The 25,600-nt window shown below is 44.4% G+C and overlaps 2 long non-coding RNA genes across 2 annotated transcripts in view; one reads left to right on the forward strand and one right to left on the reverse strand.

Moving 5' to 3' along the window:
* LOC126176906 (uncharacterized) overlaps nucleotides 1-25,366 on the reverse strand; it is a 170,109-nt gene extending 144,743 nt beyond the window's left edge. The window contains exon 1 of the long non-coding RNA XR_007535693.1: nucleotides 24,443-25,366. This is a non-coding gene — a long non-coding RNA (uncharacterized LOC126176906). The remainder of the gene's footprint in view (nucleotides 1-24,442) is intronic.
* Nucleotides 18,911-24,525, forward strand: LOC126176909 (uncharacterized). Its single transcript, XR_007535695.1, has 2 exons — nucleotides 18,911-19,086; nucleotides 24,235-24,525. It is a non-coding gene; the product is annotated as an uncharacterized LOC126176909 (long non-coding RNA).
* Nucleotides 25,367-25,600: the final 234 nt, after the last annotated feature.

Consider the following 25,600-nt stretch of genomic DNA (forward strand, 5'->3'; position numbering starts at 1 on the left):
GGGAACAATCTAAGACTAAGATATTCAAAGTCTATAAATATAAAGCGTGCCTTTTGCTCTTCAGAAAAGGGGACGGATTTTTCTAAGCAACAGTCATCACAGTTTAAGGGAGGTAGGACGTCAAACGGGCCAACTTGGAGCAGCAGAGACACCACAGGACATTTTATTTTCTACTGTCTTTAGTTTTACAAATAAATTCATAAAACTTTGTCAGCATCACCAGGCAGGAGTCGGGATTCACACATATAGCAGTGGAAGTTCAAAAACATAACAACAATGCAGCTAATAGTAAGTCGAAAAATGATGAAATTTCACACGTAAAAAAAAATTATTTTGTTAAGGTTTTTAACTTCCGCTGCTACGAGTGTGAATCCTGAATCCTTCCTGGTCATGCTGACAAAGTTTTATGAATTTACTTGTAAAAGTATAGACAGTGGAAATTAAAATGTCCTGTGGTGCCTCTCCTGCTCCAAGTCGGCCCGTTTGACGTCCTACCCCCCCTTAACGTATTTTATTAAATTAAATCATCATATTAAAACTTCACAAGTAGTTCTAAACTATGATTGTCGTTGCCCGTTCTTTAATTAATTCACTTACATGACGAAATAGAGTGCTCTGGTACACTGCACTAATAAATGAAAAAGAAATCTTGGGGGCCCATGAGAAAAGTTCGCACAAACACACACGAGTCATACGCACAAGAATTGAAATAAAAAGTATTTTGCCCATCACAATAAGTTAAAGACTCAGAGGTTCATCCCTGTCGCTATGATTGGATTACTGTGAATACTAATACTATGGAATACTTTCCGACAAAGAAATTTATCTGAATCACCTTCCACATGAACGGAAGGTATTCTCACCAGCTGCGACATAGTCGCGTATACGAACAGTGATCCAATGCCGTCAGATGTTTTTTATTCCAGTCTATGATAACAATATCAATTCTTTTGACGATGGCCGGTTTCAGTCCATAACGACCATCCTCAGATCTACAATATACAAATACATACACCTAGTGAGCAGTGTGTCTTTCGACACAATACAGCAATACGAATCACAATATACTATCATACAACCAGGGAAATGTACAGATAAAATACGGTAAAACGTATATTTTCTATACCTTGTCCTAAAGTGATAAGGCCATAATGGCATCGTCAAAATATATAATCAGCACAGCATTGTCACATACATCAAAATAAGGTGTAGAATATGCCATATTGTCCACACAGTCATTATTGCAACTGGCTACTGTAGTACAGTAGCTACCAGAAATCTGTTTGCCTACATCCTAACAAGATGTCACTACTTTGGGCTTAGATATAGTCATCATTTACGCAAAAAACATAATCTGATAAAAACATATTAGGTAAAATACATGTAGCAGACTTTTAAATACTGATAACTATTGTAGAAACCAATTGTGATACATTAAGAGACGAATACAGTTACCCATATAAAATTATTAAAAGGAAATATATGAAGATAATAGGTCCGACCATATTATGGTGAATTTACGATCAAGAGTTAATATTCGTAATACATTGCCTGTAGCAACCTGTAAATTACCTATGAAAGATAAAATGTCTATATGACAGCTGAAAAAAAGACTGATCAATGATCAGCGCCCTCTGTTGGGTCGGCCGCCAGGATGTTATGTTGGTGCACTTAACCACTACAGGGCTTTACATACATCATGATATGTCTCCCACAGAAAACGTTTAAACAACACATTAACAGTCAATAAATAAAATTATATAGTCTGGCCGTACATTCCTTGAATGGTAGGACATAATCTGTTACAGGATTAAAGAGACTAATGTATGGAAGCAAGGCAAACGCCTACTGTTGTCGACGTAAATCATCAAGCAAGGCTAGGTAAAAATACGCGAGGCATTATTTGGTTATCGTAGTACGTTATCGAACAAAGCAAAGTAGGCGTTGTCCATTGAGAACCCTAGTGGGCTAATGCTTTTTGGCTTCGTAAATCTGCAACTTTCTCTGCTCTGTGTAGAATACGCATACAACTCTCAATATTGCCTACAGTGTGGCCGGTTTCTGCCAAATTTATTCCCAATGCAGTTCTGTAATATGCCTGCAAATGCTCCCTGAATCTTATTTTAAAAGAACGGCCAGTTTTACCGATATATAATTTGTCACAACTACTACAAACGATCTTGTAAGCCCCAGAACCGTCAAGCCAATGGTTTCTCAGCTAATGATGTTATGCGCCCGTATAATAGGATAAAAAAACAGAAAGTAAATAGTAGGAAGACCCACAATCATCTAGAAAAAAGAAAGAATAAAGAAAACCTGAAAACTATGCCAATGAAATTTTACGGAAAAACGTCCCAACAAATAGAAAAGAGTTTGAGTAAATCTAAATTTAGATGTGATTTTCAGGTTAACAACACTCTGAAACTCCGTGTAAAACATAGTTTGAGTAAAGATTCTTGAGATGCCCGTTAAACTCGCTGGGCCGAACAGGTAATAGGATTGTGGAAAGGGCCAAGCATTGAGGTCTGCTTCTAATTGTCATTTATTTTATTTTAATAACCTTTACAACCAAAGCGGCATGTAGCCGAATCTTTATTGAATGCAACTCTCATGGCTGAAGGCCACAAACAAGAAATCTTAACCAGATAAAAATCCAATTAAGATAGCAACAAAATAATTCAAAAAACAACATATGCAAGTGCAATATAAATGGATGAGGGCCACAATTAAATTCCAAAATTTTAGAATATATTACCATAGTCCTTTAAAGGAAGAAGACCAACAAGAAATCTTAAAAAATTAAAATTTAATTAATATAGCAATAAAATAATTTAAAACCCAAAAAAGCAACATATGCAAGGTGCAACAGAAATGGCTGAGGGCCACAATTACATTTCAGAACTTGAGAATGTATTACCATAGACCTTTAAAGGCAGAAGGCCAGCATGTTTAACAATAAGAAATCTTAAAAATCAACAAGACAAAAAATCCAATTAAGATAGCAATAATATAATTTAAAGAAGCAACATATGCAAAGTGCAATACCAACGGCTGAGCGCCACCATTAAACTTCAAAATTTCAAAATATATTACCGTAATCTTTTAAAGGAAAAAAGCCGCAATGTTTAAGCTTTAAAGATAAATTTGACATTAATTTTTCATAGTTTTAAGAGAAGAAACAAATAACCATAAGTCTAAAATTTAAAGTAGCTGACAACAGATAATTAAACAGCGGTGGCACTCGGAAAGCCTCCATGGAGGTCAGTCTGTCCTCTTTCACTTAGGCAAGATAGGTGGTGAGTCCAACTACCCCTGACCCATCGGAACTCAACCAGAATGCAGTGTCATCAGCATACTGCAAAGGTGTACTGGAGGGGGGAGGATCAGGGGATATCTGCCATGTACAGGAGGTAGAGGAGAGGGGAAAGGACAGAGCCCTGGGTCACACCGCTGGAAGGGTAGAAGGTGCAGGAATCAGCGTTATGGGTGGTAACATAGGAGGGGCGGTGGGAGAGGAAGGGGGCAATCAGATGAACATAGTTGACAGGAAGGGCGTAGGTCTGGAGTTTAAACAGAAGACCGGGATGCCAGACACGATCAAATGCCTTTTCAAGGTTGAGGGAGACAAAAATGGCGGAGCGAAGGGAGTTAAGCTGGAGGGAGAGGAGGTGAGTGAGGCATAGGAGTTGGTCATCAGCAGAGAAGGTAGGGCGAAAGCCACCTTGGGTGTTGGGGAGGAGGTGGTGTCAGTGGAGATGGTGATGGATGTGCAGGGTAAAGATGGATTCCAAGAGCTTGCTGAACACCGAGGTGAGACACATAGAGCGATAGGAAGAAACATCAGGTGGAGGCCTGTTAGGTTTGGAGAACATCAGGATATGGGAGGTTTTCCACTGGTTGGGATGGAAGGCGGAGGCAAGGATTACATTGTAGTGGAGGGCAAGGACTGCAAGGAAGGCGGAAGGGCAGTGTTTGAGGTGGTGGTAGGTAATACGGTCGTGGCTGGGAGCAGTGTTTCATTTAGTGCGGAGTGCAAAGCTGATGTCCTGTGTAGTGATGGGAGTGTTAAGTGCAGATGGTGGTGTGTGGCCCAAGTACTGGAAGCTAGGAGCAAGGGGAGGAACAATATCCATATGGTCGATGACATCAAGGAAGAGGGAATAATCAAATTGGGGATCATCTGGGATAGAAAAAACATCAAAACATCGGATAGTTGGGAGGCAACCTCACTCAGCTTGTCAGGAAAGGGACGGTCATCAAGGAGAAGAGGGTACTGGGAGGTAGGGTCTGTCTCCAAGCAGGGCATTTCTTTGCAGTAAGCGTGTTGTGGATGTGTCTTTGTAATTTCTGGTGGAGGGTGAGTGTATCCTGGTTGAGTGTGGAGAACGTAACGGTAGAGGCGGCCTGTGTGGGCAGGGCTGGGCAGTGAGGGCGGATGGCTTTGGTAGGCATATGGGTGGCGACAGCGTAAGACAAGATCTAGTGCAGGAAGGCAGCAGTGTGGGAGACGTCATCAGGAGATCAGAGGGTAAGGTCGTGTCGTTCGACCTGGAGTCATGGTAGGCAACTCAGCTGGTTCAGGAGTAGTCATGGACAAGTTAGGAGGGATGTCAGGGCGAAGAGTGGGGTGGGGATGGCGACCATTAGAGATAGTGAGGAGAATGGGAGCATAGTCATTGCCAATGAGGTCAAGGATATCCACAGCAATGCATCCTAGGAGTTTGGGAGAGGCGACGATCACATCGGGAGTGGTGTTGGATTTGGTTCGGGTGTGCTGGGGGGGGGCGGGGAGGGGACCAGGTCTCCCTGGAGGGTGGTGAGAAACTGATGCCACCACTGGAGTGTGGCAGGGGCACAGCTGTGGATATTGAGGTCAGTGGCAATCACGTAGATGGAGAAGGTGTCATCAGTGTGGGCCAGGAAATCACATGGGATGGGGGTATGAGGGCGGACATAAAAGGTGGCACACAGGTAAAGGTAAGGGCAGGAAAGAAGAGGCTGAGTGTGAGACTCTTGGCAGGATTCTTGAGGAGAGGTTGGGGCCAAACAGGTAGGTGCTTGAGGTGGCTGGTAGCAACCCTGCCATCATCAGACAGTATGGGTTATTGGTGCAGTGAAGGGTGTAAGGAGCTGTGGAGATGGAGATAAGGGGTTCAAGGAAGGTTTCACATTATGGTATAGTATACTGTAATGTTGTCACGCCATGGGAGGGGAGATTTAGACGAGGGTGGTGAGGGAGGTGAAGGCGAAGTGGGCCTGGTTGTGGGAGTAGGTGGCATAGGTGGTAAGATGAAAGATGGATCAGGCAGCGAGGGCAATTTGGGAAAGAGTGTGGGAGCGTTGGAAGAGGTGGATGTTTTGGAGCACTATGGTGATGAAACAAATGATGTTGTCTGCAGTAGGGGAAGGGCAGAGTGAGTTGTTAGGGTGGATGGGGTCATCAATGGGACAGATAGGGATGGTGAGCTGGGGGGTAACAGGAGAAGGTTTCGCTTTACACTTCAAGGAGTATGTAAGATGGGGTTAATTACAGGTGTTGCAGGGGGGGGAGAGGTGAGGTTGGCGCAGTTCCTTAAGAAGTGGGAAGCTTTGTAGTGTGGACAGGTAGGGGGGCTCTTGCAGGCTGCAGTAACATGGTCATTGTACTTGAAGCAGTGTTGGCAGCGGTAGGATTGGACTGGGAAACAGGAGGGGTCCACTTTATGACGGCGATTGTATATGAGGGATCATTCTGTAAGGAGGCGATGAATGGAGGAGGAGGATTCGGTGAATATCCACAATAGGTAAGTTGGCCTGGCATAATTAAAGATGTGATGGGCCAAGCGGATTTCGATGTTGGGATGGGAGTCGAGTTCCGCCAACACCTCAGCCTCTGTAACCACGTGGCTAAGCTTCGTGATCACGGTGGTGAAGGTCAGAGGACATTTGGGGGGGTTGAGGCAATTTGGGAGAGGATGGGGTGTGGTAGGGGGTGGCGGTGGCGCATTGGCCAAATTGGATATGTGGGATTCTGGAGAGGAGATTGGTGTGGAAGGAGGCACTGAGGGATTTCATGAGGACCAATTCCTTGTGAGGAATGAGAAGGGAGATGGGGGCATTGGGGAAATACTTATGGATGGCCAGGGTGAGGGTGTGAGCATCAAGGAATTGAGGGTCAGGATTGGAGAGGACAAAGGTGTGTGGCAGGAGTGGCAGGGGCAGTGGTCAGGGTTGCATCCATGGGGGTGGGTGGGTCACGAGGATCAGGGGATTTCTTTGTGGAGAGGGTGGGGTAAGGGTCAACATTAGGGCATTTGGAAGGTTTCTTGGAGAGTACAGGGTGGAGAGGGGGCCGGGGGATGGGTTGCACAGGGAGATATTGGGGGGCAGGTCCTCCCTGGGTGGTGGGTGACGCAGGGGTTGGGCGCATGGGTGTCGCAGCGGCTGTGGCGCGGCGAGTGGGAATCTATGCCGGCTTGTAGCCTGTTGGAGGTGGTGCAGGGAGAGGTGGGAACTCTGCAGTTGCCGATGGGGCGACAGCGACAGGTGAAGGAGAGTGAGGGTTAGTTACAGACGAAAGTGGGCTGGACAGGGAAGGAAGGAAGGACAGGGTTGGGGGTGGCGGAAGAGCTCCATGTGATGGTGGATGGAGCAGCTGAGAGGGAGGTTAAAATGAAAGAGGTGGTGGGGTGGGACATGGTGGCAGCGTGCAAGACGGCGGCAGCAGTGGTGTAGGACGGCGGTGGCGGCGGCAGCCCCTGCGGCAGGCGATGAAAGCGGTCTGGCGAAACCCTCCGGGCAGCGGCTATACGACGGCGGCAAAAAGGGGCGGCCCAGAATGCTTGGGCGGCGGCGGCGAACATGCAGGCTGGCAGGCGAGTGGACGGACAGACGGACGGCTACAGCGGCAGCGGCAAGTGGCGGCGAGCACCTGCGGCGGCCCTGGCGGACGGACGACTAGGGCCGGCAGGCAGACGAACAGACAGAGATCAACAGCAACAGGCGCTTGGAAAACGGAGATTTCACCCTGAGGGTAGCCCCGGCTCTGCAGTCTGTCGTTTTCGAAGGAGGGGATCCAACATTGTAGATGCCCCACATTGCCCCACACCCTAAGTATTTCCGAAAGTACACTTCTCAGTGGGCCTCGGGTCGAAGAATATAATAAACCCAATATAACTGAGTGGGGAACCTGCAAGACACCAGCATGAATCTCACGCATAACAGCTCTTCAACCTGGGGCAGTTGGTCAAAGACTGGATTCGAAACGCACCAAATCCAATGTGTAACTGGGTTAGCCAACTTTCTACAGCTGATCTATCGTGATGTTAGCATCAGTATCCTGGCCTGCCTCACCTGACAAGTCCTAGGTGGCGCCACCCCTCTGTGTCACTCTCCTCTTCTAAACTTATCGCACTGGTGGTTACTTGCAAAGCCTTGGCATGAGAAAACAACTGATTAGGCATGTTACAGGGGGTTTCAAAAATGACCGGTATATTTGAAACGGCAATAAAAACTAAACGAGCAGCGATAGAAATACACCGTTTGTTGCAATATGCTTGGGACAACAGTACATTTTCAGGCGGACAAACTTTCGAAATTACAGTAGTTACAATTTTCAACAACAGATGGCGCTGCAAGTGATGTGAAAGGTATAGAAGACAACGCAGTCTGTGGGTGCGCCATTCTGTACGTCGTCTTTCTGCTGTAAGCGTGTGCTGTTCACAACGTGCAAGTGTGCTGTAGACAACATGGTTTATTCCTTACAACAGAGGATTTTTCTGGTGTTGGAATTCCACCGCCTAGAACACAGTGTTGTTGCAACAAGATGAAGTTTTCAACGGAGGTTTAATATAACCAAAGGACCGAAAAGCGATACAATAAAGGATCTGTTTGAAAAATTTCAACGGACTGGGAACGTGACGGATGAACATGCTGGAAAGGTAGGGCGACCGCGTACGGCAACCACAGAGGGCAACGCGCAGGTAGTGCAGCAGGTGATCCGACAGCGGCCTCGGGTTTCCATTCGCCGTGTTGCAGCTCCGGTCCAAATGACGCCAACGTCCACGTATCGTCTCATGCGCCAGAGTTTACACCTCTATCCGTAAATAATTCAAACGCGCCAACCCCACAGCGCCGCTACCGTTGCTGCACGAGAGACATTCGCTAACGATATAGTGCACAGGATTGATGACGGCGATATGCATGTGGGCAGCATTTGGTTTACTGACGAAGCTTATTTTTACCTGGACGGCTTCGTCAATAAACAGAACTGGCGCATATGGGGAACCGAAAAGCCCCATGTTGCAGTCCCATCGTCCCTGCATCCTCAAAAAGTACTGGTCTGGGCCGCCATTTCTTCCAAAGGAATCATTGGCCCATTTTTCAGATCCGAAACGATTACTGCATCACGCTATCTGGACATTCTTCGTGAATTTGTGGCGGTACAAACTGCCTTAGACGACACTGCGGACACCTCGTGGTTTATGCAAGATGGTGTCCAGCCACATCGCACAGCCGACGTCTTTAATTTCCTGAATGAATATTTCGATGATCGTGTGATTGCTTTGGGCTATCGGAAACATACAGGAGGCGCCGTGGATTGGCCTCCCTATTCGCCAGACATGAACCCCTGTGAATTCTTTCTGTGGGGACACTTGAAAGACCAGGTGTACCGCCAGATTCCAGAAACAGTTGAACAGCTGAAGCAGTACATCTCATCTGCATGTGAAGCCATTCCGCCAGACACGTTGTCAAAGGTTTCGGGTAATTTCATTCAGAGACTACGCCATATTATTGCTACGCATGGTGGATATGTGGAAAATATCGTACTGTAGAGTTTCCCAGACCGCAGCGCTATCTGTTATTGAAAATTGTAACTGCTGTAATTTCGAAAGTTTGTCTGCCTGAAAATGTACTGTTGTCCCAAGCATATTGCAACAAACGGTGTATTTCTATCGCTGCTCGTTTAGTTTTTAATGCCGTTTCAAATATACCGGTCATTTTTGAAACACCCTGTATCTTGCTCCATAGTAAGAGGGAGGGGCCTCAAATCAGAGATACGATTCCTTAGTGGAAAGTTGAGTCTAAACTCTCGCTGTCTGCTTACGACACGGCCTTCTATTTTTTCTAGAGTTATCAGCCCTCTTCGACGGGCCCCCGCCCATCCTCCCTCCCCTCCCCTCCCCTCCCCACCTCTCCGTCCATGACCCTGGCAGATCCTGTGTTTTGCTTATCGTCATCAGTGTGCTACGTCAGTGTTGTGTTTGGTGCTGTTCTCCTGCACGTCAAGATCTGTGATTTTAATTGTGTGCTGGACCTGTACATGGTGTGGTGTTGCTGTCAGTGATCGTTATGTGCTACGGCGTCCATCGATACTTTTTTGCTGCAGCCATACGTCGCCTTGTGTTCTTTTAATTGTCCCAGTGCGAGGTTTTTTGTGCACAATAGATTTTTAAGGTTTTTTGTGCACAATAGATTTTTAAGGTTTTTATCTCCACTTTACAGTCGCCCCCATTTTGTAGGTTCTCTTCCATTATTTTCCCCCTTTTTATATATTTTGTCAGCCATATTTTCTCCTTTGTAATTTTAAATGTCTTCTGTTGTCTCATTATTGTCTTCTGGTTGAAGAGCAGCGCATATGCTGCTGCCAGCCCGCCCCAGTTGGGGAATTGAAACACAATAAAGGAAAAAAGAAAATCTCTGAGCTTAGTCACAATATTCAATTTCTTGAAGAGAAATTGAATATTGTGTCTAATCTCACTGATAACACTAGAAGAAATAGAAAGCACTGCACCTATCTCGCCAATTATGTCGGAAGAAATACGAATCGCGATGTCTAAGGACGCGCGCAACCTCGCTGGTAACTCAGCAAAGCGGCCACCTCTGGGTTGCCGACATAACTTAAGCTGAAACTTCCTGACAGATTAAAACTGTGGGCCGGACCGAGACTCGAACTCGGTACCTTTGCCTTTCGCGGGCAAGTGCTCTACCGACTGAGCTACCCACGCACGACTCACGCCCCGTCCTCACAGATTTAATTCCGCCAGTACCTCGTCTCCTACCTTCCAAACTTTACAGAAGCTCTCCTGCGAACCTTGCAGAACTAGCACTCCTGAAAGAAAGGATATTGCGGAGACATTGCTTAGCCACAGCCTGGGGGTTGTTTCTAGAATGAAATTTTCACTCTAAGCGGAGTGTGCGCTGATATGAAACTTCCTGGCAGATTAAAACTGTGTGCCGGACCGAGACTCGAACTCGGGACCTAGTGCTAGTTCTGCAAGGTTCGCAGGAGAGCTTCTGTAAAGTTTGGAAGGTAGGAGACGAGGTACTGCCGGAAGTAGAGCTGTGAGGACGAGGCATGAGTCGTGCCTGGGTAGCTCAGTCGGTAGAGCACTTGCCCGCGAAAGGCAAATGTCCCGAGTTCGAGTCTCGTTCCGGCACACAGTTTCAATCTGCCAGGAAGTTTCATATCAGCGCACACTCCGCTGTAGAATGAAAATTTCATTCTATAACTTAAGTTCATATGGTCCCTTTTTAAATAGGCCAGGCCAGTAATACGCCCCTAGAAAACCACAATAAATATTGGACAAGAATATTAACCAGTAATACGATTGACTAATTAAACCACGAGTGATGTCAACAAGGTGAAGACTAACTCCTTCTTCCCCCCGTTTCCGCGTAATGGAACAACTACGCTTTCAGCTACCATTGAAATTGACTGTCATTGGTTGCGGCAGGATTTAATGGAAGGGCCAAGCTCCAGTTTCAACACCCTTTATGGTTAACACATCTAGACATCTAGATTTATTTAGTTGAAAACTTTTTTTTTTTTACGGTGGAATGAAGCGAAAGCCAGTTAACATTTGGACTGCCTGCATGCTGGAGCAGGGCTTCAGCACGGAGAGTGGCAGGTTGCTTTGTCAACATCTGCAGGCGCCACACAGCATCGTGAACACAAACACACGTATCAAACAGCCAATTACTATATACCTTGAAGCCACCATCTTGCTCTGCTAGTTCCATCTCTGACCCCTACTCCGCCATGTCTAGTCTCGTAGTTCGCTCTGGCACCTGATCTGTCATCTATGTTCTCACAGTTTGAGCTATGCAATCTTTCATGTCGTAGCTCATTTTTAGTTCTATTTATTTGTAAATGTTTTGGCTTTTGTGATGTAAGCGACACAAATTCCTCTCCTGTGCCAACATTTTCATCTCATAGTAAACTTGCTACTTATGTCCACAATCATTCGCTGGACGTATTCAGTCTCTGTCTTCCTCTATAGTTTTTACCCTCTACAACTCGCTGTAGTGTCGTGGAGGTTAGTCCCTGATGCCTTAACACTTGTCCTATCATCCTGTGCCTTCTTCTTGTCAGTGTTTTTCATTTATTCCTTTCCTCTTCGTGACCAGTGAATTTATTCTGAATAAATTGGTGAACGGCTGTCGTGTGGCTTTCTAGGTTAATGCATGCTCCAAACCGCATGCAGCAAGACTCACTTTCTTTTTTTTTTTGTCAGATTATTAGATAATTCAGATGTAGGTATAGCTGCGCAGCATTTGTGCACCGCCGCCGTCAGTGTCAGCCAGTTTGCCGTGGCATACGGAGCTCCATCGCAGTCTTTAACACTGGTAGCATGCCGCGACAGCGTGGACGTGAACCGTATGTGCAGTTGACGGACTTTGAGCGAGGGCGTATAGTGGGCATGCGGGAGGCCGGGTGGACGTACCGCCGAATTGCTCAACACGTGGGGCGTGAGGTCTCCACAGTACATCGATGTTGTCGCCAGTGGTCGGCGGAAGGTGCACGTGCCCGTCGACCTGGGACCGGACCGCAGCGACGCACGGACGCACGCCAAGACCGTAGGATCCTACGCAGTGCCGTAGGGGACCGCACCGCCACTTCCCAGCAAATTAGGGACACTGTTGCTCCTGGGGTATCGGCGAGGACCATTCGCAACCGTCTCCATGAAGCTGGGCTACGGTCCCGCACACCGTTAGGCCGTCTTCCGCTCACGCCCCAACATCGTGCAGCCCGCCTCCAGTGGTGTCGCGGCAAGCGTGAATGGAGGGACGAATGGAGACGTGTCGTCTTCAGCGATGAGAGTCGCTTCTGCCTCGGTGCCAATGATGGTCGTATGCGTGTTTGGCGCCGTGCAGGTGAGCGCCACAATCAGGACTGCATACGACCGAGGCACACAGGGCCAACACCCGGCATCATGGTGTGGGGGGCGATCTCCTACACTGGCCGTACACCACTGGTGATCGTCGAGGGGACACTGAATAGTGCACGGTACATCCAAACCGTCATCGAACCCATCGTTCTACCATTCCTAGACCGGCAAGGGAACTTGCTGTTCCAACAGGACAATGCACGTCCGCATGTATCCCGTGCCACCCAACGTGCTCTAGAAGGTGTAAGTCAACTACCCTGGCCAGCAAGATCTCCGGATCTGTCCCCCATTGAGCATGTTTGGGACTGGATGAAGCGTCGTCTCACGCGGTCTGCACGTCCAGCACGAACGCTGGTCCAACTGAGGCGCCAGGTGGAAATGGCATGGCAAGCCGTTCCACAGGACTACATCCAGCATCTCTACGATCGTCTCCATGGGAGAATAGCAGCCTGCATTGCTGCGAAAGGTGGATATACACTGTACTAGTGCCGACATTGTGCATGCTCTGTTGCCTGTGTCTATGTGCCTGTGGTTCTGTCAGTGTGATCATGTGATGTATCTGACCCCAGGAATGTGTCAATAAAGTTTCCCCTTCCTGGGACAATGAATTCACGGTGTTCTTATTTCAATTTCCAGGAGTGTATTATAAGTTAAATATTACGCTTCCTGCGTTTCTTAAGTAACTATGACGTAAAACTGACTGTGTGTATGTGAAACCCTGATCCGATGTAAGGTGTTTCAAGTATGTCTCAAACGCTGTGATCGGTATAGTGCATGTTCCATTACCAGGGAGGCAAGCCACTACTGCCACATACTTTGTGCTCTCATTATCTGTCTCTGGCGAGTATTATATTGTTTTTGTCGATCTAAGACGACTTACGAGCCACCTCAAAAATAAGTCCACGAAAACTGATGCGCCGTACAGGATATTAGATTAGGTATTAAATGTTGCTGATAAATCTACTGTTCACTATATATTCGTCCCTGCTGCATGAGTTTGTATTGTCGCAAAAAGATTATAAAAGCCTTTAAAGCTAGACGACAACCATTCATCAATTAATGCACAGTAGATTCATTAGGTACATAGAGCGAACTGTGAGATCAAAGATGGCAGAGTAGAGATCAAACTACAAGAACAAGGATGACAGAGCAGGTGGTTAACAGATCGAACAAGCGGAGCAAGATGATAGCTCTGCGATACGTAGAACGAACTACATGACGAAGGTGACAAAGATGAGACAGCGAGAAAAAAAATGGTGGAGCAGGGGCTCAGAGACCGAGCGAACAAAGCACGATGGCGTCTCTGGGGTATATAGAACGAATTACCACAACAAAAATGGAGGAGTAGGAGATCGAACTACCAAAGTAAGAAATACTTTCAACACGCACAGACCTCAGACTGAGCAGATAAGCAGCTGCCTCAGCCAAAGAGCTACCTGCATGGCGGTGTTTAGTGAACGAGGTGAATTTGGTAAGCCTTAACTGAAGTGAATAAATATCTTTTGTTTCCATGGGAATTTGAAAGTGTGATTCTGCGTGTCTCTTGGCCTTTGACATTTAAGTGCATTCCTATTTCGTTGTTGTGATTTCGAAGGAAATTGCAAGGGACCAGTTGGAGGCGGTGTATGAGCTGTTAGCTGTATACATATTCCATTCCAGTGATAGAATAATCAACGCAAAGAAGGTAGAGTGCTGTACTGCGGTTTACCTAGGCACACATGATGTTTCTGGTCGGTGTTTTTACCCAGCGAACGATTTTAGAAACACATGAAGCAATGCGCACTAGAGGGCGCCATAAGCAGTATCCGACGTTATCTACTGTTTTGTTGTTCTGAGGCATGAGGTTTTGTGCATTTTTTTGGAAAAAAACAAATGTGTGTGAAATCTTATGGGACTTAACTGCTAAGGTCATCAGTCCCTAAGAGTACACACTAGTTAACCTAAATTATCCTAAGGACAAACACACACACACACCCATGCCCGAGGGAGGACTCGAATCTCCGCCGGGACCAGCCGCACGGTCCATGACTGCAGCGCCCTTAGACCGCTCGCCTAATCCCGCGCGGCCATTATTTTCAAAATTAGAGTTCTACAGATTCAAGTAATATGTAACGTATTAAAACTATTTAGAACATATTACTAATTCTTCATTTACAAATGTTACGATTAGCGAAATTTTATATTTTTAAAACTAAACTGCGCTAAAGAATTTTTTCAAACGCAGTTAGTTTTCCCGGTTGCAACACAGAAGGGTAAAATTTGGCTCAAAGACCCCTGATACTTGCCGCTGTAGTAGCGCAGAAGCGTGTCGCCTGCGAAGCCACCCTCGGACTCGGACTCAGCAACGCTTCAGACAGCAACGTGTCGAGCAGAAAAAAAAAAAAAAATCAAATCTCACCAACACCACTTCTCTTCACGCCTCTGCGATTGAGGTCTGATCCGCAATGCACAGCACTGAAATCCCGCGATTTCTTGTGAGCTGATGAGGGAAACATTTCATACACATCCCAACTCAGAATCTCGGAATTGACACGAAAAGGCCTTGAGCAGGTGGTAAGAAGTGAAACCACCACGTGTCGCTGTCGACTCTCCTCAGGCGATTCAACCCTTCTCTAAGGACATCAAGGGGCTGCAACCGTACTGAGCGTGGTCTGTTCGCTTTGGAGCGTAGCGCGACCGCAATTTTTCATATGGTATACAGGGTGGGACCGCCAGGGACCGTTCAAACCCATTCGACACAATTTGAAGGTGATCCAAAGCAGCAAAGGGTGCCTGCGCCTTCCTGTGGTGTGGTCACAGAGGTGTGCAAAATTCAAATTTGCGTAAATAAAACGGCAATGAGTTGCTCTAAGACTGCTCAGTTTGGCAACGCCCTCAGCGCCACCCATGTACAGTCGTGGACAAAACGAGCGAGACCTCTCGCCTTTTCGTTATGCTGATCCACAAGGCTTTAAAGTCTGCTACACAGTATAACAGGCAAGGCGACGAAGTGCTACCAACATACTATGCACAGGAGTGAAATTGACGAACTATCCGAACTTTGTCAGACAGTTTTCAATCGTATGTAAGGCTATAAGAGGTTTGGAACTTAAATAGTGGCATCTATTTATTCACAACCGATACAAAAGAGTTACATGTTTGCACATGTTACTGTCCTTCATTTTAGTCACCAGCGTTGTGTAGAACCCATTGCCGTTACTCGCTAATAACAGTATTTTGTTATTTCGATAAATATCCCGAATGATTGTCACATAAGCGGTGACATAGAGGTAGAAAATTCGTGTTTCAGAGCCCAGAAAGCTCTATGCAAAAGAAAATGCAGATCATTTTCCCATTTTCATTGAGAAATTGTCGGCTTATTCATGTCTGGGGTAATAATAAAAGGGCTGTTTGCCTGGGTTGTCCGCTAGCATAGTGCAAGATGTTTGCCACTGCAACGGAGGTCTGGTTTCTTTCGGTTCTAATCTCGATGGAGGCAGATAGACTATCAATAAAGCAATTTTAAAAAATTCTCGCGCACCCAATACGTTTTATTACTACATTTATTCTGTACTGGCGCCCTGTGGATGTCAATATTTAAGTCTTGTAGAATTTAATACTTGTTACTGCCTACTTTTTCCGCTTCTGTCAATAATTGAATTCACTTGTGGCACTGAATGATTTTTAACCGAATTTGGTTATGAATCTTCACGCAATGCTAAATTTGCAAACTTTCATGGTAGGTCAGCAACGGTAATCCAGTATGACTGGCCTGAAAGTTTACACAGGCCGTTTCGTGGCCGAATGCGCATAATATTTTGCTAATTCGTAACTACCTGTGGTACTTTGTCTTACTAGAACAGTTGTGTTATCTCGATAAGCTGAAATTCAGTTTTATTTGTACAGTTCATACTAATTAGCGTTTCTTCTTTCATTTATGTCTTATATTTACGTGTTGTGTTTAACACACTAATCAGCATTTATATAGTCTTACACATGGCTGAAAACAGTCTGACAAAGTTCGAATAGTTTTTCAATTTCACGCTGTGCATAGTATGTTGGTAGCACTTCGTCGCCTTGCCTGCTATGCTGTGTAGCAGACTTTAAAGCTGTGCGGATCAGCATAACGAAAAGGCGAGGGGTCTCGCTCGTTTTGTCCACGACTGTACCTTCCTTGAGCACTTTACAAATGTACCTGTACAGCGACAACCCTTGACCGATTCCCTGGTGCCTGCAGGAATGCAGCCTCTCGACACCATTCAGCTGAGTGGCACTACACTGTTGCTCTAGCGCCTACTTGCGACCATGTGGAATCTGAACTGAGCTAAGTTCGGAGTTGGCGTGGCCACACGGGCTGCTCGGCAAGCCGGGGCTCGTCAGCAAACGTGTGGTGCCGAACATTAGACGGGGCAAGACGGGTAATCCCAGCGCGTGGTCCAAGCCGACGGCGTGGCTGGGAATTCCATGTTGACGCGATGTCAAGGAAAATGGTTCAAATGGCTCTGAGCACTATGGAACTTAACTTTTGAGGTCATCAGTCCCCTAGAACTTAGAACTATTTAAACCTAACCAACCTACGGACATCACACACATCCATGCCCGAGGCAGGATTCGAACCTGCGACCGTAGCGGTCGCGCGGTTTCAGAGTGTAGCGCCTAGAACCGCTCGGCCACCCCGGCCGGCCGTGATGTCGAGGACTGCGCTTTGTGTCGATAAAGGAGATTTGTATGCCGGAGGTGCCAAAGATGGCGGACTTTGTGAAACCATAATGGCAGATATTTCACAGTTCATGTAGAAATTAATAATAGCCAGAGGAATCATGATATCTTAAAAAGAAACATGAACATGTACATTACCATGATTTGCACGAGGATTCTTATGGTGTAATCAGATTTTCAATATCTTTATTGGTTCATAGTATCTGACTGTAAATTATACAAGTAACACGCACCAACGAATTTCCAAAATCTGAACGGTTCACTGGATTTTGTCGAACACCGTGTCTTTAGAAAGCAATTAGTGTAAACCTAAAATTTCAGAAACATGAATCGTAAATATCTATTTTCTGTATCTTCATACCATTACAAATATTTTCAGTTACCTTTCCTTTCGCAGTGATCAGTTTCTTACTTTAATTCAGTTATACTATTTATGCCACTAATTTTCTATGAATGAGCGCAGTTCCGACGAAATTTATTTCTGAGTAGAACTATTGGACCCTTTGCTGATAACGTGCAATATACGCTCCGCAGTGCTAGTTCTGAGTGTACCACATATCCACCAACGGTTCTAAAACTGCCTATCTATCCCATTATTACTTCGTAAACCATAAACAAAAGAAAAAAAACAATGTTTCAGTGTAATGTCATAAAGAGAAAGCAAATGAATTAAAAATGGTTTAGAAAACCTAGTCCTACTACTACATTTACTATATTATTCCTTAATTAGCAATACTTGCTTTCATATGTTAAGGTCCAACGGAAGAAAAACACATGCCTGAAGCGATACTTTTACTTACCACGCTCACGGAAGAAAATGGGATCTTACAAGTTGTGCACATGCGTAAGTAAGTAAGTCAAATTTGAAGTTTCTTTTGTTATCTGCCTCTGATTTAGGATTTAATATAAGCTGCTTCTGCATTCAATAACGGGATTAAATGGCAATAAGAAAAGTTGTAAGTGGGCTGCTTCTGTGTTGACAGTGCTGTGTAGCGCTTTGCACTGGATCTCTGACTGCGCTTTCTTTGTAAGAGACTCCATGGTTGGCTGGGCTCGTTGTTGGAAGTTAGTCGCCAGCAGTGATGGAAGTACTGTTGGGCAGTTGGAGGTGAACAGCCAGCAGTGGTGGATGTTAGTTGTGAGAATTTAGCATTGATGGAGGGTAGAGGTCTGAAGCGTTAGCCTAAGCTAACGACCTGGAAGTATCCGACTTGGAGATTGAAAATTATTCATAATTATATATCTTTGTACTGGATGTCAATGAAGATTTATATTCGTGTTTGAACTGGATGTCACATTATTAAGGCAAAAAAAAATACATTATTTGATTTGCAACAAAATCTTTCCTTTTCTAACCACATGTCTATTGACAGTTAGTGGCTTTAGTAGTTAGAATCTTTATATTGACGCTCGCAATATTGCAGTAGTTCGTGTAATGAAGATTTTTCTGAGGTAAGTGCTTAATGAAATGTATATGTTATTGTTAGGATTTCTTTTTAGTCAGGACGATTCTTCTGAATTAATTATTCGAAGTCAGGTTACCCTTTCTTTGAGCAGCCGGATCGCGTTGCGCTAGAATATTGTGGGGCAGTGTGGACATGATAAGAAAAAGTAAAGAGAAAGAAGACGAAGTAAATATTCCAGAATTAGAATCGGGAACAGCTGACAACATGAGTAACGTAGAAGTTTCAGCTTCTCAGTCATTCAGCGATTTAAGTACAGACACATACATTTAAATAAAGAAGTTTCAAAGTCAACAGAGAAAGTGCGTACAACGAAAGAGTAGGCTAAATGGAAGAAGAGGAAGTCTGACGAAGGAAAGTAAATCAAAAAGGAAAGTAATTACAAAAATAGTAACAGATAAAGAAAAGTTATTGACACTAACTGTGTTCGGTCAAAAGGTGTCATCAAAGTTGTAAGTGGAATTCATACTGAGAGCACAGATATAAAAAGAGGTGACTGACGTATTGATTTGCTTTTCTTCCTTTGGCCTTTTTTTGCACTTTGACAGCTGAAAAATCTGGTCTGCTCAGCTGTAGGTGGCGTATCCGGGATCTCGACAGCAAAGCAGGTGCGTTGAACCGGCGGGGCGCGAGACCTGCTGCAGACAAAATAATGCAGCGCCAAGGCTGCCCGAGGCCGGGCAGCTATAAAGGCGGCCTAGGGCCCCGGGTCCACAAAGCAGCAGCGACTCCCAGGCATCGCTATTCCCCCTCCACGCCACACCATGAAGGCTTTCGTAAGTACCCTCGACCACTACTGACTAGCAGTGATGGAAAAGCTGACCGGTTAAAACCTATACCGGTATTTTACTTCTGAATAATTGATTTTTTTCGATACGTGTTTGATCTGGCTTATAACATGTGTTCTGTGTGTTTTCCTAATAACCTGGAGAAAAAACAGGAACATAATCAGCCATAACAGCCCTATCAAAATTTTTGGTTTGTAAATAAATCTTTTTAAAAACGGAGTAAATTTTATTCCTAAAATTTCCATTGCTTTAAAATATTGCCTAATTACAGAAAACGGGAAAAACGGTCAGCGCTATTTTAATAATAATGCCGATGGAAATGAACAACAAATGCGTGGGGTAAGCTTCGCAGAGACAGCAATACACCTGCTACCATGTAGCGTGTCCTATTGTATAGTATGCATGTACATGCAGAGTGCGAGACTGTATGGTAGTTTCTCACTATTGTCGTTGAACGTTATTTGTATCACGTAATGGCACCGTCGCTAGTATAGAAGCATTTTACGAATTGCGATTCCAGTGAACTACAACGCTCCATTTCTTTTAAAAGATTAAAAATGGAAGCTACAACAAACTTGTGACGTAGTAATAGGAGAAAAAATACTTAACAATTCATTCGCAGTTTATAATAAAAATAGAATGTAGGTGGTCTGTAGCTCATGTCTACATAATACGCTTTAACTGCTTGCGGTACTTGAAACCGAAATATTAACACGAATAATGGAGTTTGACAACCTCAGCCTTCACCCTTTAGGACTGAATATTCGTAATGCCCAAATAGTGGTATGATCCTCGATTTTAACACAATTTTTGAGCGTAGTTTCCAAAAACTAGAATCAACAGGAGAATATTGGCGATTTTTTGTAATATTGTCACTTACTTTTCGAGAATAACAACGAATGGTAGAACGACTAAGTTTTCTTTTATTTGCGTATTTAATTTAATTTAATATTTTGATTCTAATTATTTTGAAACTGAAGAGGTCAAAATTTCTCAATCTTTGTTCGATTTCTAGGTTTTTTACAGGAAATAATGGGTACGAAGAAACGGAAATCGGTTATTCCAGAAACCAATTATTTTGAGCGGTGTTAACACCCAGGTTAAACTGGCGTTGAAAACAACCGATAACACCTAAAACTGATTGTTTCGGGGATAACCACTATCCCTACTAATTATGAAACCAGAATTCCTTCATTTCTGACGAGTGCCCAGCTGGTTCATAGGACATGTGGAATAATGTCATTCTGCTTTTGGTCTGCTGAAAATCTGAGTGGTAGTTTCAGTGACGAGTAATGGGCAACAGGCAAGAAACTCTGTGAGCCAGCTGTAGAAACAAGTGATGTAGAGTGCATTCGCGGTTTCCCCCCGAAAAGACTTCTATGAATGTATTCCTTTGCTGAAGAACAGCTTGTGTAATCTCAAATGGATAAATCTGTACCAATCTCTTAAACTAACAGCACTTTGTTCAGTAACACATGACTCCATCGAAAGATAAATAGTAACTGGCTATCTGTAATATTATTACCGTCTGTCTATTCACTAAATATATTCCCATTAACGAATGAGATCATGATGGCAATATATTTAAGCAAAATCGATTTTTGAATCACTAAAACCTACCATCGTACCCATTCAAGGACGCTGTGAAATCGATAATGGAGTAAGTGTCCGCTCGGAAGTATGGTCGCACATACTACACAGTATATTATGTATGCTATATGATGACGTAAGTGCTATCTATCAGTATCACGTATTGAATTTTTTTTTTTTCGATAGTGCTTCTCAGTAAGTTCTTGAAAGCGCAATTATTTCGTCATGTTCCAAAAACCTCATGAAGGAGTTGAGCGACTCAGATATCACCTGGATCGTGGCTGTTAGTGGGAATTACATTTTATGAATAAAAAAAGTGAATTTGTACAGCAATGTTTTTGCTCTTCTCCTTGATTCACTAATAGCTATGTAATATAAAGTTCTCCACTGCGATTTGCTGTCTGTTTTTGAAAGCTGATCTCAGAAAATTCTGTAAGAATTTTGAAACGGTTTTCGTTAAAGACTGATTAAAAAGGAAGACGTGTATATGTAATATATAACCATTTCGTGTAAAGTGCCTGAACTATTATGATGTATGTCGATTAAGAGATGTCTCTTGAGAACTTTCTTGGCATTTGTTACTTAAATCATTCAGTTAAATGAAAGTGATGATATTCAATTGTGTAAAGTTGTTCTCTGAATTTTAATCATAAGTCTACGGACTGACCTTTAAACAAAATTAGCACTACACCAGAGAAGCCATCTGGCGATAGACACTTACTCGCGTGAAGCTGGGTTGGGTGGCTGCTGTTGTATAATAGGATGTAAATTTCTGTAGTTCAGAAGAGTTGGTCTCATAATGCGTTCTACGAAGAACGAAACTCGGGATAGCATTGTCCAGTAGCCAAAAGAACAACCAGTTGGTTATATCAGAGATTGATACACATGGTGTTTTATAACTTACGTTACACTTTCTGTAGTTCAGAAGAGTTGGTCTTATAATGCCTTCTACGAAGAACGAAACTCGGGATATCATTGTCCAGTAGCCAAAAGAACAACCACTTGGTTATATCAGAGATTGATATACATGGTGTTTTATAACTTACGTTACACACTTCTAGAGGCTGTAGAGAGGCCATAATAGGTCAAGCTTTACATAGGAACCCATGTCCAGAAACGTCATTCAGCGACACTACAGAGCGTCAGAGTTATAGGTGCCAGCGCCTTAAATGTACAGAACTGGCCATTTAAATTGCTACACCAAGAAGAAATGCAGATGATAAACGGGTATTCATTGGACAAATATATTATACTAGAATTGACATGTGATTACATTTTCACGCAATTTGGGTGCACAGATCCTGAGAAATCAGTACCCAGAACAACCACTTCTGGCCGTAGTAACGGCCTTGATACTCCTGGGCATTGAGTCAAACAGATCTTGGATGGCGTGTACAGGTACAGCTGCCCATGCAGCTTCAACACGATACCACAGTTCATCAAGAGTAGTGACTGGCGTATTGTGACGAGCCAGTTGCTCGGCCACCATTGACCAGACGTTTTCAATTGGTGAGAGATCTGGATAATGTGCTCGCTAGGGCAACAGTCGAACATTTTCTGTACCCAGAAAGGCCCGTACAGGACCTGCATCATGTGGTCGTGCATTATCCTGCTGAAATGTAGGGTTTCGCAGGGATTGAATGAAGGGTAGAGCCACGAGTCGTAACACATCTGAAATGTAACGTCCAATGTTCAAAGTGCCATCAATGCGAACAAGAGGTGACCGAGACGTGTAACCAATGGCACCCCATACCATCACGCCGGGTGATACGCCAGTATGGCGATGACGAATGCACGCTTCCAAATGTGCGTTCACCGCAATGTCGCCAAACACGGATGCGACCATCATGATGCTGTAAACAGAACCTAGATTCATCCGAAAAAATGACGTTTTGCCTTTCGTGCAGCCCGGTTCGTCGTTGAGTACACCATCGCTGGCGCTCCTGTCTGTGATGCAGCGTCAAGGGTAACCGCAGCCATGGTCTCCGAGCTGATAGTCCATGCTGCTGCAAACGTCGTCGAACTGTTCTAGTAGATGGTTGTTTTGCATTCGTTGACTCAGGGATCGATACGTGGCTGCACGATCCGTTACAGCCATGCGGATAAGATGCCTGTCATCTCGACTGCTAGTGATACGAGGCAGTTGGGATCCAACACGAAGTTCCGTATTACCCTCCTGAACCCACCGATTCCATATTCCGCTAACAGTCATTGGTTCTCGACCAACGCGAGCAGCAACGTCACGATACGATAAACCGCAATCGTGATAGGCTACAATCCCACCTTTATCAAAGTCGGAAACGTGATGGTATGCATTTCTCCTCCTTACACGAGGCATCACAACAACGTTTCACCAGGCAACGCCGGTCAACTGCTGTTTGTGTATGAGAAATCGGTTGGAAACTTTCGTCATGTCAGCACGTTGTAGGTGTTGCCACCGGCTCCAACCTCGTGTGTATGCTCTGAAATGCTAATCATTTGCATATCACAGCATCTTCTTCCTGTCGGTTAAATTTCTCGTCTGTAGCATGTCATCTTCGTGGTGTAGAGTTTTAATGGCCAGTAGTGTATGTATATTCATGATGATTGCGTGATCATGTTGCAAATGTTCTAGGATGATGGATAAGGATAAATGTATTAATTTGAGGTAAGTGGCACTGTGCCTGAAACGAACGAGTCGTAAGTTTCAAGCAAAAATCGTTTTCATACCACTGACAGTGTAATACATGTTCTAGTACTGTTGTTGCTGACTGTAGGGTAGGTAACTTTTAGAGGTGACAGTACGAACCAAAACAAGAAACAAAATGCCAGTAAACCGGGGCTCTAAAATGCATACCTTATGAGCTATGACCAGCTGTTCAGTAGAGGTGATGTGTTTCACAGTAGCGAAGGCGAACAAGTGATCACAGCTTCTCAGCTTCGTATTTCAGAGCCCATATTTACTGGATATTTTTCCCTTGTTTTGGTCCATACTACCATCTCTGAAAGTTGCCTACCCTACAATTTCAGCAACACCGGTACCATTACATGTATTCCGCTGTCAGAGATATCAGAACGATTTTCGTTTATGTCTCTCGACCCGTTCGTTTATGGTGCAGGGACCCCTACCTCATACTGATAGAAGTATCCTTCTCCATCATTGTAGAAAGTCTGTAACATCATCAGCAATCACCCTGTATGTACGTACATTTACAGGCCCAGGCGCCTTTAAGTTTGACGCTCTGTAGTCTCGTTGGATGACGTTTGCGAACATGGGTTCCTATGGAAAACGTAACGTAATAAGGCCCCTCTACAACCTCTAAAAGTGTGTAATACGAATTGTCAACACACCCTGTATATGTAGAAAAAAAAAGAGATGTGTTTAGTCTCTGATGAACTAAACGCTAATGCTATAAAATTGACTTTTTAAACAGTCTCTGCTGCAACATGTCTGAAAAAAGCTTCGAATCATTCGCTCGAAGTGTCAGATACCAATGTATGTTATACTTCATTTCTTTACCGTATTTCATGTCTGTCTGACTGCTTGTATTTCACCACTGTCCATAGGTCTGCTCTCTCCTCGTAGTGCTGCTGGTGGCGGCCGTGTTCGCCCAGGAGAAGGCCAAGGAGACCCTGAAGGGCGCCGAGGCCTACTACGCCTACGCCGCCCCCTACGCCTACAGCGCCTTCGGCTACCCTGCCGTCAGCGCCTACTCCGCCTACCCCTACGCCGCCGCCGGCTACCCCTACTACTACCGCTGAACACGGACACGACTTCTATGAGGATGCAGCTCTTACGTCAGTGACTACTGTACTCTCTTCCTTCCTTCAATAAATACAACTGCATCACAAAACATACTATGGAGTTGTTTCAGTCATTTCTCGTTCCCCATGCAACATCTGGCAATACTCTAGATACAAATTACACTGACAAGGATTCTTAGTTGGAAGAACTATGATGTAAATTCTACTTACAAACCTTCAAAAGGAATAATTAATTTAAATAATGAGAGATTGGCATTGAGGTTCTAGTGATTTTCTGTATATAGAAACTGCTGGGTTCCAAGAGATAATAAAAGATTGGGTTGATAACCTAATGGAAAGTAGATAGGTGACAATAGAGAAAATGGATGATCAACATGGATACCCATAGTACGTACTGCATGGAAAAGTGTAGAGTTGTCACATAACTTTCCCCACGCAACACAGGCCAACCACAAGTGTTTGACGATCGGGCACCACGTCGGGTGATTGATGGTGTACTGTCGGCCAGATCGCTGCCTATTTGAATGTGGGCTCTTAGGAACCCTATTCTACCAGAACAATATGGAGATAAATGGGCTTCAGCAGGTAATGACAGACTCATGTCCCTTTCCCTTCACATGATTTTTGGACACGTAGTGAATATGTATACACTAAGTGACCAAGAGTCCGTTTGTCAAACACTTGTGGCCGTCCTGCGTATAAGTTTACACATGTGGAAACGTTGTCTCTGAGATATTTCAAGATCCAGCCTAGATACTGTTGACCTCATAAAACGTAATTCTGGTGTAATCTCCGATCTTTATCGAATATCGTCTCATTTTCAACGTCGGTTAACTCCTGAGTTACCTGTAACTAACTACTCATATATCGTAAACATTTACGCTGTACGCAAGATCAGCTCTGACTCTATGTCTTCTGTACTGATTCTCCTGTTTCATTCATCTCTCTGAACAAAATGAAATGACTTGTTTCTTTTTGTACAGTCGTTGGTTCCTTTCTCTAAACCTCTTCTGTTATACACAGATAGCTGGAAACTAACAGAAAATAATATAAGCAGTTAAAATCTACTTCGCATGCAGTACATAAATTTCTGATCAGCAGTTTATTGCAATTTTTACGAAGCCTCCATATAGTGTTATCCGTGATGTAGTATGTACAGTGGCAGCTC

The sequence above is a fragment of the Schistocerca cancellata genome, chromosome 3, assembly GCF_023864275.1.
Source record: "Schistocerca cancellata isolate TAMUIC-IGC-003103 chromosome 3, iqSchCanc2.1, whole genome shotgun sequence".
NCBI classification, from domain to species: Eukaryota; Metazoa; Arthropoda; class Insecta; order Orthoptera; family Acrididae; genus Schistocerca; species Schistocerca cancellata.